The following is an 18,545-nucleotide window of genomic DNA, read 5'->3' on the forward strand; positions in this document are numbered from 1 at the left end:
CAGGGTGCCCCTCTTTTCTTCACCACCCCTACAGGGTGGCTTTGGCTCCTTTCGGAGCCCTCCAATGAGGAGAACTCAGTGTGGGAGCGCGGACACCCGCTCCTAGCGTCCAATCTCACCATGACGTCAGCCAGAAGATCTGAGCTGCTGGGAGTGTGTTAATTAAAGAAGAAACTTTATAATCATCATCTGAAACTTGAGCTGTAGAGTTGAGCTTTAAAATTCTGACATTGTGATATAAATCGCTTGGATTTGTGGAAAGTGAAACCTATAAAACATTACAATCATAGATAAGGGGAGGTTGCAAGAGATAGCCCATCCCTCTTGCACCTGATCTGTTTCTAAGCAGTAAAGCAAATGCCACAACCAATTCCCCTAGGCCAGGGTTTCCCAACCCTAGCAACTTTAAGACCCATGGACTTCAACTCCCAGAATTCCTGTTTTAGTGTTGAGAACATAATGAAAAGAGGAGAGTTATGACACTTTATGTCTATATTTATGTGTTGGGCTATGCTAAAATGGGCCTTGGTGGATAGTGTTCAATTCACAGGTTGCAGGAACTCAACTGTTGTCTTGGTATCATCTAAGCCAGGGCTGTCAAACTCCTGGCCCACGGGTTGGATGTGTCACATGCTGGCCACACCCGGTTTAGTGAAGGGGAAAAAAAATCCCGATAAGTCACGTGACGCCACCGTGATGACGTGAGTTTGACACCCCTGATCTAAGCAATCAGTTTAGATTTCTGGCAAAAGTGATTCACCTCCTCCCAAGCAGATAGCCTGCTATGTGAGGAATAAAGAGAAGGGAAAGAATGCATCAGGAGAAGAAAGAAAAAAGGGGTGGTCAAAGAGATAAAAGTTGGCCACACCTTCTTTGGGGTCTGACCTAGGCTGCTTGCTTCAGACCTGTTTTTTTTAAATAGCTTATAATGCAATCTCCAAAAGATTATTTCAGTAGGAATGTCACCATCAAAACAGAATCCCCCAAACAATCTACCCTTAGTCTAAATCAAATTTTATTTCATTGACGGTGTTACTGAAAAGCATGCAGCTTCTCCCATTACTATCTAGCTTGTTTTTTCACTGTGATAATTTTCCAGGAAAACCTCTGCTGCACATGGTTGATACTGAGGGCCACACAACATGGACTTCGTAGTACCAATAACATGGGCTTTTTGTAGTATTGTACTTGATAAATAGCATGGGTTTTCTTGTATTTTAGTTTGATTAATTTTTTAAAATGATGTTGTTGGAAGAAATATCCATCTGGTTCAGTTCCAAGCTGGGAGAAAGGCAAAATGGAGGCTGGAGGCTGATTGGAAAAATGGTTTAATGATGAAGCAGAACCACATGTGTTTGTGATTCTGGGCAGCTGACCACATGGAGTTGAGAGTGGGTGGCTTTTATACCCTCTCTGGGCTCTGTATTTGAGCTTCCTGTTCCTGTGCAAGAACATGTATTCTATTGGCTGTTGTCAGACTCCCATGGGGCCATGTAGGGGTTATGTAGGGGTCATAGCTGGCTCTATAGACAATGTACAAATCCTAGGTGTTTGTCTGAGCTAAGTTTGGTTGAAGTTTGGAGGGTGATGCACAGAGGTGAAATTCACTTACCTTCCCTACCGGTTTGCAAATGTGCGCACACTGTGCATGCTTCGCTCTACCGCGTCATTGTCTGTGAATGCGCAAAGCCTTCTGTGCATGCACAGAGGCTGAAAATCATCGCAAAAAAGGGATGTCATGATGTCCGCATGGGTGGGCGGGGCTTCGAGGAGTCGGCCATACCATATCGCGCGATCCTGATAGAACCGGCTGAATTTCACCCCTGGTGATGCAATGTCCTTAGGAGATTGTGCAATGTAGTGAGCTCTGCTGCTAAATGGTAATGGGTTAATCCTATTATGTCCTGAAGGGTCATGTCTTAATCCCATCTCATCCTGGATCTGAAGGTCTTTTGTTTTGTACATAGGCTGGCCCAATCTTTCTCAATGGGCACAAAATACCTGCTGGGGGGAGGGAGCTGGGGCTCTGAGTTTCTGTCTCCCTTAAGACTTTTTATTTCTCTTTTTGGGGAAATATTTTATCCTGCCTTTTTTAATATTCCTCAAAACATTTCATTCTTCTGGGAGGAGGGTGGCTTCCCACAATGTCAATGGTTTATCAAAATATTGCAGGCTGGAATGTAGAAAACGTTTTACACTGTTACTACAGATGGATCGATTGCTCCTTTTTAACATTCCTAAACTGCAAAATAAACTATCTTTGCTCTCCAGGTCAGGATAAGGTAGGAGTCTGTTTGTTTTAACAGGATATCTGTAGTTTGTCTTCTGATAAGATAGAGAACTCCTTAGTGTTGATTGACATCTGGTTTGTCTCTTTGTGGACTCTAAGTAACCTTATGATGTTTTTTCCTCATTAACATCTTAGGTTTTCCATCCACAAGTTCTTTAGAGCTCATTTGAATGAACATGCATGGTAGTATATGTAATGTTTAACTTCATGTAACTGATTTCCTACGCAAAGGTGAGGATGCTTTTGTCCTATCCAATCAACTTTTCTTTTGTATTTTCCTTTGATGTATTAACTATAAACGAGAATGGAAGCTGAGGCCTGGGGTTCCCTCTTTGAATGAGAGGATCCCTTTTTATCAGAATAAATTCTGAATAAATTCTAATAAAATGGTCTTCCTGTCCTGGGTTTGCTTAATTGGGATCTTAATTGGGATATTTGATCCCTGGTCTCTCCAGTTTGAGCAGCTGCCTGTCAGAACAGGAAGGGCTGGTCCAAAGGGATAGGCTGAGTTGCTAGGCCACTTCCTCTAATTAAGAAAATTGCTGCTTGTCTTGCCTTCACTATTAAAACCTCTCTGTCTCAATCCCCAGTATGGAAGAATGCTCTGTTTGTTAGGCTTGTTCATATGTACTGAGTAGGAAACATTAAAAGAGATCTTATGGTGCAGAAAGCCATTGGTCCATCTTGTACTGTCATTATTGATTGACAGTGAGCTCTAAAGGGTTTTTCTAGTGTTGCCTGGAGACATCAGATATTACACCTGAGTTCTTCTGCATAGAAAGATACAACTTCTTTATTAGATCATTCCTGCATCTCACTGAGGATGATCAGAAAACTGGAAATTCAGTCCATTAAAATGAAATTGAAGGGACTGAGAAGAAAGACTGGGGAGGGGGCACATGAAAGCACCTTTTAGATCTGAAATGCTGTTATGTCATCTCTCTCTGTCTCCCTCCCTCCCTCTCTCCCTCCCTCTCTCTCTCTTCTTCCAGAGTGAGGGACATAGAATAATGGATTTAAGATAGAAGAAGGCAGATTCCAATTTAATTTTTTTGGAGGGGGGGGATCCTAGTAGGGAGAGCAGCTCAATAATGGACCCAGTTATCCAGAGGTTCAAGCAGAGGCTGGAGAGCCAACTGTAAGGGATGCTTTACTTTGGCAGCTTGAAACAGGAGACACCATTGGACAGTCTTCTTAGCCCCTTCCAATTTAAAGTTTCTGTTATTTTTCCAGAGTCTTTGTGAGAGTATGTTCCTCTCAAGGTTTGCTGTGATCTATTGATTGGATCCTGGCTTGAACATTTGAATGAGCCAATCAGACTGCAGCCTTTGGCTCTGAGTTTTCCCGGACCTTTTCTAACTGACCATGACTCAGCATTTAAGCAGCTGCTCGTTCACAGCACTCATCGGTCATTCAGAGCAGAGCAGGCCTCTGACCTACTCACCTTACTGAGATGCAAGCTGAGCTGAGCACACACACACACACACACGCTTGAGCTGGGGTCACTCCGGACTACTTCTGAGGAAGGAAGGAAGAGCCAGGCTCAAACCGCATGGAGAGACTTCAAGAGAGTTGAATGGACCTTTGCTGAGAAGAGAGATGACTATTGGTATTTTTATAGGCTTTGTTTTATCTGTTTGTTCGTTTCTATTAAACTAGTCTTAGTTTTCTAAAACTCCTCTCTGGCTTGTTTGTTTGTCTGATGTGTTTGCAAGCAAGTAAGGGTCACGATCCAGAAGGAACCTCCTAAATTTCTTAACAATTGGTAGCAGAGGATGGTTCTGGACCCAATTCGCGTTGCAATACATTAAACAAGCATGTCTATGATTAAGCCAACCCAAAAAGAGAAGATTGTGACTCGAGCCTCCACTAGAAGCAAGGCACAACAAAGCAACGCAATGAAAGCCAAAACCAGGAAGATTTCAACTGAGGAGTTTCAAGCATCAAAGAGTGGGGGGGCGATGGCTTTGGAAGCAAGTGCCCTAGCTCTCGAATCATTTGCTGCTAAAAGTCCTCCATCTGCAAAGAGTGAGAACAGAGGGACGCCCCTTCTGGTTCCAGATGCAGCTTTGGGAGGAAGAGAGCAAATGAAAATAGTGATGCTGCAGTTCTTCAGCTTGCCAGAAACAAGTGAGGACCCAATTGCTGATATTAGTGCCTTATTGCATTTTGTGGCCACGGAAACAGTGGCAAGGGACAGGAGAGAAACCCAGGATGGTGCTAGACCAGTAAGAGATACCCAATCCTGTCCTGCAACCCCTTTTACTGACTCTAAACTGAGAGTGGGAAACAACCCTCAAGACTGTCCATTTTAAATTTCCCACCAAACGGCGTAGTGCCTGGTCAAACCCCAATTCAGGGTGACCAAGTTAATATGGCACCACCTATTGCCCGACCAGCTATTGATGGCTTAAGAAGTTCGCCCACCGAACTGGAGATCGCAAATGTGATAGAAGTTTTAACAGCGGCTTTGGGGGCTAATTTCCAGCTACCTTTTACCCAGCGTGTGACAACGGCTCGTCCTGACACCCCCTTGATGACTGCGACTCGCTCCTTGCCTGTTTCAGGCGCAGCGGGTCCTCCTGCGGCATCTCCAGCTTTTGCAGCCATTTTTGGGACTGCACCAACTGAGGCTGAGGTCCCAGAGGCCAGCCAGAGGCTTTCTGCTGAGGAACGACCAAGGAAATCTTCGCATCTTGGTGTCCAGACAAGAATGAGTTGTGAGCATGCCGTTTGGTGCTCCGACCCCTCCCACTAGGGAGGAGCAATCTTTGAGCAACCGGCAAGTAGCTTTCAAGCCGGCTGCTTCAATACCCATGCCGTATTGTCCCTTTCGAAATTTGCAACATCATGAGCAGCAGCAGTTTTCTGTCTCCATGCCAACCAGTGCCAGCATTTTGCCGCCTGGTTTTAAAGCTCTGAATATTAATGGTAAAAACTTAAAGGAATGGGTAAAAGGCATACAAGTCATTTTAATGAAGGAAAATGTGTTATCATTGTTGTTAGAGCCTCCCTCCAAACCTTGGACTCTGGAAATTGACTTCTTACCTCATAAGGCTTTTTGTATCTTGTTATTGTCAATTGATCCAGCATTTTATCCAAGTATCCCTCATGGTTTAAGCATATGTGAGGTCTGGGAGAAATTGTTTAATCATTTTTGCTGTAAAAACTCTAATGCAACTAGCAGGATTTCTAGGGAGTTCCATTCTGCTAAATTGAGGGCAGGGGTGGATATGAATGAACATCTTTGTGAGCTTAACATGATGAGAGAAAAATTGATCTTAAGGGGGGAACCTGTATCTGAACAGAGTTTTTTTTTATTATTAAAAATAGACAAACATAAACATACATAAACATACATACATACAATACACAACATCAACAAACTATACATTAAAATCAATTCCTACAACTTGAATCCTAAATAAAAAGATAGCTACTTCGGTATTCTATGTTTCTATATATATATACCTGCATCTTTCATTATATAACGATATTTTAAGATTATTTCTTGATTTTTGTTTCCTTAGTTGGTATTCCCTTTTTGTTTTACTAAGTATTTGTTTTTTAATTCATTTTCCTTTTCTGTAGACAATCATACCATCGTTGCCAAACCAAGTAGTACTCTGTGTCTTCCTTTTCTTGTATTTTTTTTGTAAGCCGGTCCATCTCTGCACTTTCCATTACTTTTTGTATTATTTTATCCTCCGATGGCGTCTCTTCCGCTTTCCACATTTGCGCGAAAGTGATTCTTGCTGCTGTCAGAATATGGATTATCAAATATTGTATTTCTTTTTCATATTGATTTGTTAGTATTCCTAATAGGTATGTCTCTGGTTTTAATGGCACTCTCTGGGTGGTAGTTTCTTCCAGTTGTTTCTGGATCATTTTCCAAAATTTTTTTGCTTTTTGGCAAGACCACCATATGTGATAGTACGTCCCTTTATGTGATCTACATTTCCAACAATCCTGTGTGGTATTAGGGAACATCTTAGCCAATCTTGCGGGAGGGAGGTGCCATCTGTAAAACATTTTGTAGGTGTTTTCCTTATAGGGTACGGACATTGTCAGTTTGGTATTTATTTTCCATATTTTCTCCCATTTATCGAGTTCAATATTATATCCGAAATTTTTCGCCCATGTAATCATATTCTCTTTCACCACTTCTTCTTCCAATTTATATTTTAATAGATAATTATAAATTTTGGTTATTTATTTGTCATCTGATCCCAATAGAATTTTATCCAATTCGTTCTGTTCTTTTTGGATTCCAAATTTTTTCATATCCATCTTATGTCTTGATTTTATTTGTAAATACGGCCACCAATCAATGTCCGTACCCTGTTCTTTCAGTTCTTCTCTTGTTTTCAGATCTCCTTCATTATTTAATAGTTCGTTATATGTTCTCATCTTATCTATATCCATTGCATTTGGACATATTTGAGCCTCCATGGTTGAGAGCCACCTTGGAATTTTGTCATAGTGATTTTTCCTTATTTCTGTCCATATCTTTGCAAGTGCCTCTCTGATGAGGTGTCTCCTAAAATGTTCATGTTGTCTAAATTTCTCCTCCCATAAGAATGCATGCCATCCTTTCAGCAGATCGAATCCCTCTAGTGCCAAAGTACGTTTATTTTTTAGTGTTATCCAATCTTTTATCCATATAAGTGATGCTGTTTTATAATAAATTTGCCAGTCCGGTAATCCTAGACCACCTCGCTCTCTCTAGTATCTTGAAGATGTTTCAGTTTGATTCTTGCCCTTTTTCCTTGCCAGATGTATTTTGATATCATTTTGTTGAGGTCTTTGAAGTATGTTTTCCCTGGATTTATTGGTATTACTTGAAATAGATACAATATTTTCAGCAAAATATTCATTTTTATGGAGGCAATTTTACCTAAGAATGATAGTCGTAATTTACTCCATATGTCTAGATCTTTTTGGATTTGTTTGGCCAATTTACTATAGTTGTCTTCTTTAAGTGTTGATACTTTGTTGGTGAGCCAGATTCCTAGGTATTTTATTTTTGTTGTTGTCTGTATTTTTAATATGTCTTCCAATTCTTTCTCCTGGGCGTTCGTCAGATTTTTCGTTAATAGTTTTGTTTTTTGTTTATTGATTTTCAATCCTGCTACTTTTCCGTATTGTTCTATTTTTTCTAATAATTTCATTCCCGATTGTTTTGGTCGTTCTAAAATAAATACCACATCATCGGCGAACGCTTGTAGTTTATATTCCTGATTTTTTATTTTTAATCCTTTTATTTCTCCATCATTCCTAATTTCATTCAATAATGTTTCTAATGCTAGTATGAATAGTATGGGTGACAGGGGGCAACCTTGTCTCACCCCTTTAGATATTTCAAATTGGTCTGTTGTTTCTCCATTCATCCATATTCTTGCCGTTTGGTTTGAGTATATTCTCTTAATCATGTTTAGGAATGTATCGCCTACTTTCATTTTTTCTAATTGTGATATTAAAAATGTCCAGTTGAGATTATCGAATGCCTTTTGCGCATCTAAGAAAATCAATGCCATTTGTTCATCCGGTTTTTGTTCGTAGTATTCAAGAATAGTAATTATCATTCTTGTATTGTTTTTAATTTGTCTGTTCGGGATAAATCCGTTCTGGTCTGGGTGGATGTAGTCCGTGATAATATTTTTCATTCTCTGTGAAATAATTAGAGTGAATAGTTTATAGTCCACATTTAGGAGAGATATAGGTCTATAGTTTTTAATTTGGGTGAGGTCCGAATCTTCTTTTGGTATAAGTGTGATAGTTGTCTCTGTCCACGATTGAGGGATTTTTGCTTCTGTAAGTGCTTCATTAAAGACCTGTAATAAGATGTTATCTATTGATTGATACTCGATTTTATAAAATTCCGATGGTATGCCATCTTGTCACGAGTGTTTCCAGGATTGCTGTGGCTATCTGCCTACTCACAAACAGTATGGTTTTAATCAAGCCATCTGCTGTTGGCAATTACCTGCAAGCCTTCCCCGCCCTAGTTAATTGCAGGTTAACTCCCTATATAAGCAAGAACCTTTTGCTTGCTACTCGGGCCTAGTCTTCTAGGCCTAAAAGCACAGCTCCTGCAGGAAGCTTGGTGCAACGCCGCAGATGGGAGAAGAATGCAGATAAGGACTCCAGACGTCGTTACAGAGAGACTCCCACGGATGCTTGCCTTTTGCTGTTTTATAGCACGCAAGCTATCATCGGGACTGCTGTTGCTGGATCTTCTTCCTCCCACAAGCTTCAAGCAATGTTTGCTGTTTGAACTGATTTTATTTCAGGTGACTTTCAGCTGTGAAGCTCGTGCTGCTCCCACCATGATGGCCTTGATGATGTATCGACGCCGAAGCTGCTTACCTTCATGCTAGCTTTATTCTTTTGTGAACTGTTTCGGTATTGTGGAGAGGGATCTAGGGAGATAGCCTTGCTTCACATACCCAGATAAGACTTTGTTTTTAATGTGTTTTCTTAAAGACATAGTGCCTTTTAAATGTTTTAAAGTAAATTATATTTTTACACAAGACGCCTCTGTCAGAATCATTTCAGTCTCAGTGTGTTTACTCATGAGCTGGTTCACGGTCCGGGGTACCCCTCAACCCCATTTCGTCACAGTTGGTAGCAGAGGATGGTTTAACGAACTTACGCTCATGTGGTAACACGCTAGACTGAATGTCTGCAGTTGAATAGATGTTGACTAGGGCAGCAGCAGCAGCAAAAAGTATGAAGTCACAAACTGGACTGTCTGGGGCTCAGGCCAAAAATGTTTTGGCTGAAAAACCCCAAACTCTAATTGATTTAGAGAATAGTGGAGCTGTAAGCTTTGGAGCAGAGGCCTCAACTTCTGAAGGGCCTAAGATAGTGAGTAAACCATCATCACCTAAAGAAGTAGAGACTGGAAGAACGCCACTTCAGGTCTTGAAAACAAATACAGAGGTGGATGATGAGTTTAGGAAGGCAATCCTTCAGTTTTTAGGTTTGCCCACAGTAAGTCAGAACCCGACTGCTGATTCTAGTGAATTATTAAAGAATTCAGCTGTGAAAGGAAAGAAGATCGAAGTCCTACAAAACACCGGATCGGTAAGAGACTTTCAATCTTTTCCTAAAACCCCCACCTCAGACCATAAGTGGAGAATGGGGGATAACAGACTGCCTGATTCAAATGTTCCTGCTTCTTTGTTAAACCAGCATGGCCAAGTTGATATTGCGCCACCTGCTGTTGAAGCCATCATAGATCAGGCTATAAAGACTTTAGCTCCCTTGATGACATCAGTGACTTCTGCTAAAAATTTAACAGACTCTCATGTTGAGCGTAAGGTTGCAAGTGTGATAGAAACTTTGGCAACCATTTTAGGCGATGGTTTGCAGGCGCCATCGGCCCAACAAATAGTAGCTGCACATACCAAAGCACCCCTGATGTCTGCGACTAATTCAGCGCACGCCACGAGTGGGATATATCCATCCGTGACGACATCGACATCCAGGACGGTTCCGGAGGCTACCTCAACTGAAGATAGGAATTTGGGAGCACGTCCAAAAATTCCTAGGGATGTGCACCAGAGAGGACCCTCGAGTTTTTGTGATCAAACCAGGATGAGCTTTGCATCCGCACAACCTGAAGTTTTAATCCCTCCCATTGGGGAGGAACGATCGTCAGAATGCCTGATGGAAGACACTGTGCTGTGTGCTTCCATTCCAATGCCTTATTGCCCGTTCCAGGATGGACCACATTTTGAACATCAATTAATGTCTGTTTCCATGTTTAATAATGTACAGGTCCTTCCTCCTAATTTTAAAAGTTTAAGTGTGGGTGGAGGAAATTTTAAGGAATGGGTTAAAAGTATTCAAGTAATTTTAATGAAAGAAAATGTTTTATCGTTGCTGTTAAAACCCCCACCTAGACCATGGTCCTTAGAAGTTGATCTTTTACATCATAAGGCCTTTTGTATTTTATTGATGTCCATTGACCCTGCACTATATCCCAGTTTACCTAGTAACCTGACCGTAACAGAAGTTTGGGTGAAACTGCATAAGCTATTTTGTTCAAAAAGCTCCCATGTTACAAACAGAGTTTATAGGGAGTTCTATTCCGCAAGGTTGAAGGCGGGAGTAGATATTAATGAACACTTATGTGAGTTAAACAGGTTAAGGCAGGAATTGATGTTGAGGGGGGAAACAGTGTCTGAACAAACCCTCATTACTGTTATACTCAATTCCCTTGATCCCAGCTGGGATAATTTTATATCGCAATTGGATAATGTTAGTTGTAATAACTTATCTTTAGAAGTGTTATCTGGCAGACTGATTGCTGAAGATAACTTGCAAAAATGCAGGGCGGCTTTTCACAAAAAGGAAAAACCTTTAAGAAGGCCCGATAGTTCAGATAGAGCATATACTATCGGAGAATGCTTCAATTGTGGTTCAAGAGAACATTATAGAAGGGATTGCCCACAAAATGTGAATGCTAGGGCATGTTCAAAGGCACCTTCTGATAATAAATGTAAAAGGAGGCCATTGCCTCCTGATAGAAAGCCAAGTATAGATGTTCCTAACCACAGAAGGGGTAAAAAGCCAAATGAAGGCAACAAAGGGAACAATCCCAGGTTTAATGATAGTTCTGTAGGTATAGTGGAAACTACTGAGTCAGAACTTACAAGGGAACAGCGAGAGCAACTGTGGTTAATGGACAGTGGAGCCAGTAACCATGTTGTCAGTGACCGAAGATTGTTTGTTAATATGAGAAGGCATCAATCCATGGTCAAAGTTGCAAATGGTAAAAAGGTGAATGTTGTTGGCATTGGAGATGTTTATATTCCTGGGATAGGGGAGATTCACGGAGCATTGTATGTACCAGAGATAGATCATAATCTGCTAAGCCTGATGAGGATATGTGAGAACCCTAGAATGGAGATTCTGTTCTCAGGAGGAACAGCTGTGATCAAAAACAACAAATGTGTGATTGGGGAGGTTTTGAAGATAGGTGGTTTGCCTTATTATTCCCCCAATACGAATGCTGAGTCATGCAGTGATAGCAATTATGCTATCTCATTTGGTAGTAACAATGAATCACAGTTAGAACTAGGTGATGAGGATCAAGACTTTCACCAGAGGAAGCCTTGTAAAGACAAATGTAAAGTTAATAAAAAGTTTTTAAATTTTAACTTAGAGTCAGATAATAGGGAACCTGAAAATGCTAATGCAATTGCTATAGGTGAGCCGTTGCACAATGAATGTGCTCACTTGATGCATCGCAGGCTAGGTCACGTGAGTTTTCCTATAGTGAAGAAGGTAACCGAACACTCAAGGGGAACCAAGATCAATGACTGTAACACATTCCTAGACTGTTCAATTTGTAGGAGTGCAAAGTTGAAGGCGAAATCTGCGCCTGAGAAGTCTCAGAGGTACTCTGAACACCCGTTTCAGCTCGTCCACATGGATTTGGTGGGTCCATTCGCACCTTCCGTGGGTAAGAGACGGTACTTTCTTACCATAGTAGACGACCATAGCAGATTTGGATTCGTTTTTCCCCTAATGTCCAAGAGTGAAACGTTGACTAAGTTTAAGGAATTTTGTAACTTAGTCCAGAACCAGCACCAGGTCAGAGTTAAGAAGATCTTAACTGACAGGGGGACTGAATTTAATTCCAGGCAGTTCTCCAGCTGGTCAAGGAGTAAGGGCATAGTCCACTTATGCACCGCGCCTTACTCTAAGTTTCAAAATCGCGTTGCAGAACAGCGCAGCGACGTATTACAAACTATGATGCGGTGCACCCTAGAGGATTCTGGATTAAACTTCGCGTATTGGGTAGAGGCAGTTAGATACGCGAATTACACCCTGAACCGTGTGTGGTCTAGTGTGGTGCAGAAGACCCCATACGAGGTGCTATACGGCCATAAGCCTAGCTTGGCACACCTCCACGTTTTCGGAGTGATGGCCGATGTTCATGTCCCGAAGGAGCTCAGGAGAAAGGGAGACCCAATCTCTGTTAAACTGAGATTTGTTGGTTATGAGCAGGGCTCCAAGGCATTTAGGTTTGCCTACCCTAACGGGAAATTAATGATATCAAGGTCTGCCACCTTTCACGAAGGGGCCAACTGGAGTAAGATCCATGCCAATGAGATTCTTACTCGGAACCCTTCCCGTAGTCGTCATAGGCAATCGGAGGATGTATCGGAAAACCTACCCGAGGATAGGGATACATCTGGTTCTGGGAAGCGTGCATCCCAGGCACCCTTGAAAGGGGTATTGAAGCGTAAGATGGGGGTAGCCAGGAAAGATAGGCGCCCAGCTTCTGAGACGCATAGTGATAGTCACGAGGTAGATGACTCATCGGACGACTCTGATGTAAGTGACTCTCCTAAAGGCAGACCAGTTAGGGTTACCAGGGGCAATAAGCCTAAGAGGTACGACGACTTTGTTACCTCAGTCGACCAGGTTTTGGCCACCCCTCAGAGATATGAGGATGTGTTGACCTTACCTGACCATGAACGACAGAAGTGGCTGGCCGCCATGGATACAGAATTAGACAGCCTGAGAAGGCTCGATGTATTCATGCCAACAAGATTGCCCAAGGACAAGAGGGTGATCGGCACCAGGTGGCTTTTCAAGCAAAAGCCCATTGAAGGTGGGGGCTTTATCTATAAGGCGAGACTAGTGGCGCAGGGATTTTCGCAGAGATTCCCTGACGATTATGAGGACACCTTCTCGCCCACGGTGCGCCCTGAGAGCGTGAGAACAGCTCTCACCATCGCTACCATGCGAGGCGAACATGTATATCAGTTCGATATTCAGACCGCGTACCTGCACGCCCAGTTAGACAAAGAGCTGTACGTGAGGATTCCTCAGGGAGTAAGCCATCGGGAAGACGATGTGTGGTTGTTGAATAAGAGCCTATATGGCTTAAAACAATCTGGTAAGCGATGGTACGAGTGTCTCACTAAAAGCCTGAGAGAGATGGGCTTTTTACCATCGTCGGCTGACGAGTGTGTTTTTGTCAAGGAAGATCAGGGCATTAGGGAAACAGTACTGTTGTACGTTGACGACATACTATATATTTGCAGATCAGAGAACAGGCATAAGAAGTTCTCTGAGGACCTAAGTAAGAGTTTCGCCCTAAAACCATTAGGTCACATTAGCAAATTTTTAGGGGTGCAATTCGTAAAAACCGAGAAGGGGTTTCGGCTCTCTCAGGAAGATAAGATTCAGGAATTGCTTAAAAAGTGTAGCATGGTAGAGGCGAAGCCATGCGATACCCCTATGGCAACAGACTTCCTTAAGAATATGTACACTGAGAGCACGGAGTTTGAGGATAAGACCCTTTACAAGTCCGTGGTTGGGTCGTTGTTGTACATTGCAAATTGGACTAGACCGGACATCAGTCTAAGTGTAAATGTGTTATCTAGACATTCTGAACATCCCACACAGTACCATTGGAGTGGAATCAAACGACTCCTGAGATACTTAAAAGGTACTGTGAACTATTCATTGTTATTGGAACCAGAAGCAACTGGAGAATTAAGATTGAGTTGTTTTTCGGATGCCGATTGGGCAGGGGATGTTAGATCTAGAAAAAGTACCTCGGGGTACATTGTATACCTAAATAGTAGCCCCGTGTATTGGTACTCTGGGAAGCAGAAGTTAATTGCAACTTCCACAGCGGAAGCTGAGTATGTAAGTTTGTCCAAAGCTTCCAATAACCTAGTTTGGTTTGATGATCTTCTGGTAAGCTTATGGAGGCAGCCCATGCAACCTATAAAAGTCTATGAGGATAACATGGCTGCCATTAACATATCGGAAGCCGATGCTGTAGGCCAGAGATCGCGCCATATTGATATTAAAATCAAACATGTGAGGCAATTGGTGAAAACAGGTTTCATTAAGACTGTGCATTGTGAAACCAAGGAACAGGTAGCGGACGTGTTTACCAAACCGCTGCCCCGTGACCAACACCTCTATCTTCTGGGTAAAATGTCGATGGCTATGTGAATGTACTTACCATTGATGTATCTATGTACCCAATGTAGAATGTATGTTTGTTAACCAGTCAAATAGCCGCAGAGAAGGGGATTGTCACGAGTGTTTCCAGGATTGCTGTGGCTATCTGCCTACTCACAAACAGTATGGTTTTAATCAAGCCATCTGCTGTTGGCAATTACCTGCAAGCCTTCCCCGCCCTAGTTAATTGCAGGTTAACTCCCTATATAAGCAAGGACCTTTTGCTTGCTACTCGGGCCTAGTCTTCTAGGCCTAAAAGCACAGCTCCTGCAGGAAGCTTGGTGCAACGCCGCAGATGGGAGAAGAATGCAGATAAGGACTCCAGACGTCGTTACAGAGAGACTCCCACGGATGCTTGCCTTTTGCTGTTTTATAGCACGCAAGCTATCATCGGGACTGCTGTTGCTGGATCTTCTTCCTCCCACAAGCTTCAAGCAATGTTTGCTGTTTGAACTGATTTTATTTCAGGTGACTTTCAGCTGTGAAGCTCGTGCTGCTCCCACCATGATGGCCTTGATGATGTATCGACGCCGAAGCTGCTTACCTTCATGCTAGCTTTATTCTTTTGTGAACTGTTTCGGTATTGTGGAGAGGGATCTAGGGAGATAGCCTTGCTTCACATACCCAGATAAGACTTTGTTTTTAATGTGTTTTCTTAAAGACATAGTGCCTTTTAAATGTTTTAAAGTAAATTATATTTTTACACAAGACGCCTCTGTCAGAATCATTTCAGTCTCAGTGTGTTTACTCATGAGCTGGTTCACGGTCCGGGGTACCCCTCAACCCCATTTCGTCACAGTTGGTAGCAGAGGATGGTTTAACGAACTTACGCTCATGTGGTAACACGCTAGACTGAATGTCTGCAGTTGAATAGATGTTGACTAGGGCAGCAGCAGCAGCAAAAAGTATGAAGTCACAAACTGGACTGTCTGGGGCTCAGGCCAAAAATGTTTTGGCTGAAAAACCCCAAACTCTAATTGATTTAGAGAATAGTGGAGCTGTAAGCTTTGGAGCAGAGGCCTCAACTTCTGAAGGGCCTAAGATAGTGAGTAAACCATCATCACCTAAAGAAGTAGAGACTGGAAGAACGCCACTTCAGGTCTTGAAAACAAATACAGAGGTGGATGATGAGTTTAGGAAGGCAATCCTTCAGTTTTTAGGTTTGCCCACAGTAAGTCAGAACCCGACTGCTGATTCTAGTGAATTATTAAAGAATTCAGCTGTGAAAGGAAAGAAGATCGAAGTCCTACAAAACACCGGATCGGTAAGAGACTTTCAATCTTTTCCTAAAACCCCCACCTCAGACCATAAGTGGAGAATGGGGGATAACAGACTGCCTGATTCAAATGTTCCTGCTTCTTTGTTAAACCAGCATGGCCAAGTTGATATTGCGCCACCTGCTGTTGAAGCCATCATAGATCAGGCTATAAAGACTTTAGCTCCCTTGATGACATCAGTGACTTCTGCTAAAAATTTAACAGACTCTCATGTTGAGCGTAAGGTTGCAAGTGTGATAGAAACTTTGGCAACCATTTTAGGCGATGGTTTGCAGGCGCCATCGGCCCAACAAATAGTAGCTGCACATACCAAAGCACCCCTGATGTCTGCGACTAATTCAGCGCACGCCACGAGTGGGATATATCCATCCGTGACGACATCGACATCCAGGACGGTTCCGGAGGCTACCTCAACTGAAGATAGGAATTTGGGAGCACGTCCAAAAATTCCTAGGGATGTGCACCAGAGAGGACCCTCGAGTTTTTGTGATCAAACCAGGATGAGCTTTGCATCCGCACAACCTGAAGTTTTAATCCCTCCCATTGGGGAGGAACGATCGTCAGAATGCCTGATGGAAGACACTGTGCTGTGTGCTTCCATTCCAATGCCTTATTGCCCGTTCCAGGATGGACCACATTTTGAACATCAATTAATGTCTGTTTCCATGTTTAATAATGTACAGGTCCTTCCTCCTAATTTTAAAAGTTTAAGTGTGGGTGGAGGAAATTTTAAGGAATGGGTTAAAAGTATTCAAGTAATTTTAATGAAAGAAAATGTTTTATCGTTGCTGTTAAAACCCCCACCTAGACCATGGTCCTTAGAAGTTGATCTTTTACATCATAAGGCCTTTTGTATTTTATTGATGTCCATTGACCCTGCACTATATCCCAGTTTACCTAGTAACCTGACCGTAACAGAAGTTTGGGTGAAACTGCATAAGCTATTTTGTTCAAAAAGCTCCCATGTTACAAACAGAGTTTATAGGGAGTTCTATTCCGCAAGGTTGAAGGCGGGAGTAGATATTAATGAACACTTATGTGAGTTAAACAGGTTAAGGCAGGAATTGATGTTGAGGGGGGAAACAGTGTCTGAACAAACCCTCATTACTGTTATACTCAATTCCCTTGATCCCAGCTGGGATAATTTTATATCGCAATTGGATAATGTTAGTTGTAATAACTTATCTTTAGAAGTGTTATCTGGCAGACTGATTGCTGAAGATAACTTGCAAAAATGCAGGGCGGCTTTTCACAAAAAGGAAAAACCTTTAAGAAGGCCCGATAGTTCAGATAGAGCATATACTATCGGAGAATGCTTCAATTGTGGTTCAAGAGAACATTATAGAAGGGATTGCCCACAAAATGTGAATGCTAGGGCATGTTCAAAGGCACCTTCTGATAATAAATGTAAAAGGAGGCCATTGCCTCCTGATAGAAAGCCAAGTATAGATGTTCCTAACCACAGAAGGGGTAAAAAGCCAAATGAAGGCAACAAAGGGAACAATCCCAGGTTTAATGATAGTTCTGTAGGTATAGTGGAAACTACTGAGTCAGAACTTACAAGGGAACAGCGAGAGCAACTGTGGTTAATGGACAGTGGAGCCAGTAACCATGTTGTCAGTGACCGAAGATTGTTTGTTAATATGAGAAGGCATCAATCCATGGTCAAAGTTGCAAATGGTAAAAAGGTGAATGTTGTTGGCATTGGAGATGTTTATATTCCTGGGATAGGGGAGATTCACGGAGCATTGTATGTACCAGAGATAGATCATAATCTGCTAAGCCTGATGAGGATATGTGAGAACCCTAGAATGGAGATTCTGTTCTCAGGAGGAACAGCTGTGATCAAAAACAACAAATGTGTGATTGGGGAGGTTTTGAAGATAGGTGGTTTGCCTTATTATTCCCCCAATACGAATGCTGAGTCATGCAGTGATAGCAATTATGCTATCTCATTTGGTAGTAACAATGAATCACAGTTAGAACTAGGTGATGAGGATCAAGACTTTCACCAGAGGAAGCCTTGTAAAGACAAATGTAAAGTTAATAAAAAGTTTTTAAATTTTAACTTAGAGTCAGATAATAGGGAACCTGAAAATGCTAATGCAATTGCTATAGGTGAGCCGTTGCACAATGAATGTGCTCACTTGATGCATCGCAGGCTAGGTCACGTGAGTTTTCCTATAGTGAAGAAGGTAACCGAACACTCAAGGGGAACCAAGATCAATGACTGTAACACATTCCTAGACTGTTCAATTTGTAGGAGTGCAAAGTTGAAGGCGAAATCTGCGCCTGAGAAGTCTCAGAGGTACTCTGAACACCCGTTTCAGCTCGTCCACATGGATTTGGTGGGTCCATTCGCACCTTCCGTGGGTAAGAGACGGTACTTTCTTACCATAGTAGACGACCATAGCAGATTTGGATTCGTTTTTCCCCTAATGTCCAAGAGTGAAACGTTGACTAAGTTTAAGGAATTTTGTAACTTAGTCCAGAACCAGCACCAGGTCAGAGTTAAGAAGATCTTAACTGACAGGGGGACTGAATTTAATTCCAGGCAGTTCTCCAGCTGGTCAAGGAGTAAGGGCATAGTCCACTTATGCACCGCGCCTTACTCTAAGTTTCAAAATCGCGTTGCAGAACAGCGCAGCGACGTATTACAAACTATGATGCGGTGCACCCTAGAGGATTCTGGATTAAACTTCGCGTATTGGGTAGAGGCAGTTAGATACGCGAATTACACCCTGAACCGTGTGTGGTCTAGTGTGGTGCAGAAGACCCCATACGAGGTGCTATACGGCCATAAGCCTAGCTTGGCACACCTCCACGTTTTCGGAGTGATGGCCGATGTTCATGTCCCGAAGGAGCTCAGGAGAAAGGGAGACCCAATCTCTGTTAAACTGAGATTTGTTGGTTATGAGCAGGGCTCCAAGGCATTTAGGTTTGCCTACCCTAACGGGAAATTAATGATATCAAGG

The sequence above is a fragment of the Pituophis catenifer genome, unplaced genomic scaffold, assembly GCF_029215685.1.
Source record: "Pituophis catenifer annectens isolate HBS135680 unplaced genomic scaffold, rPitCat1.0.hap2 SCAF_5, whole genome shotgun sequence".
NCBI classification, from domain to species: Eukaryota; Metazoa; Chordata; class Lepidosauria; order Squamata; family Colubridae; genus Pituophis; species Pituophis catenifer.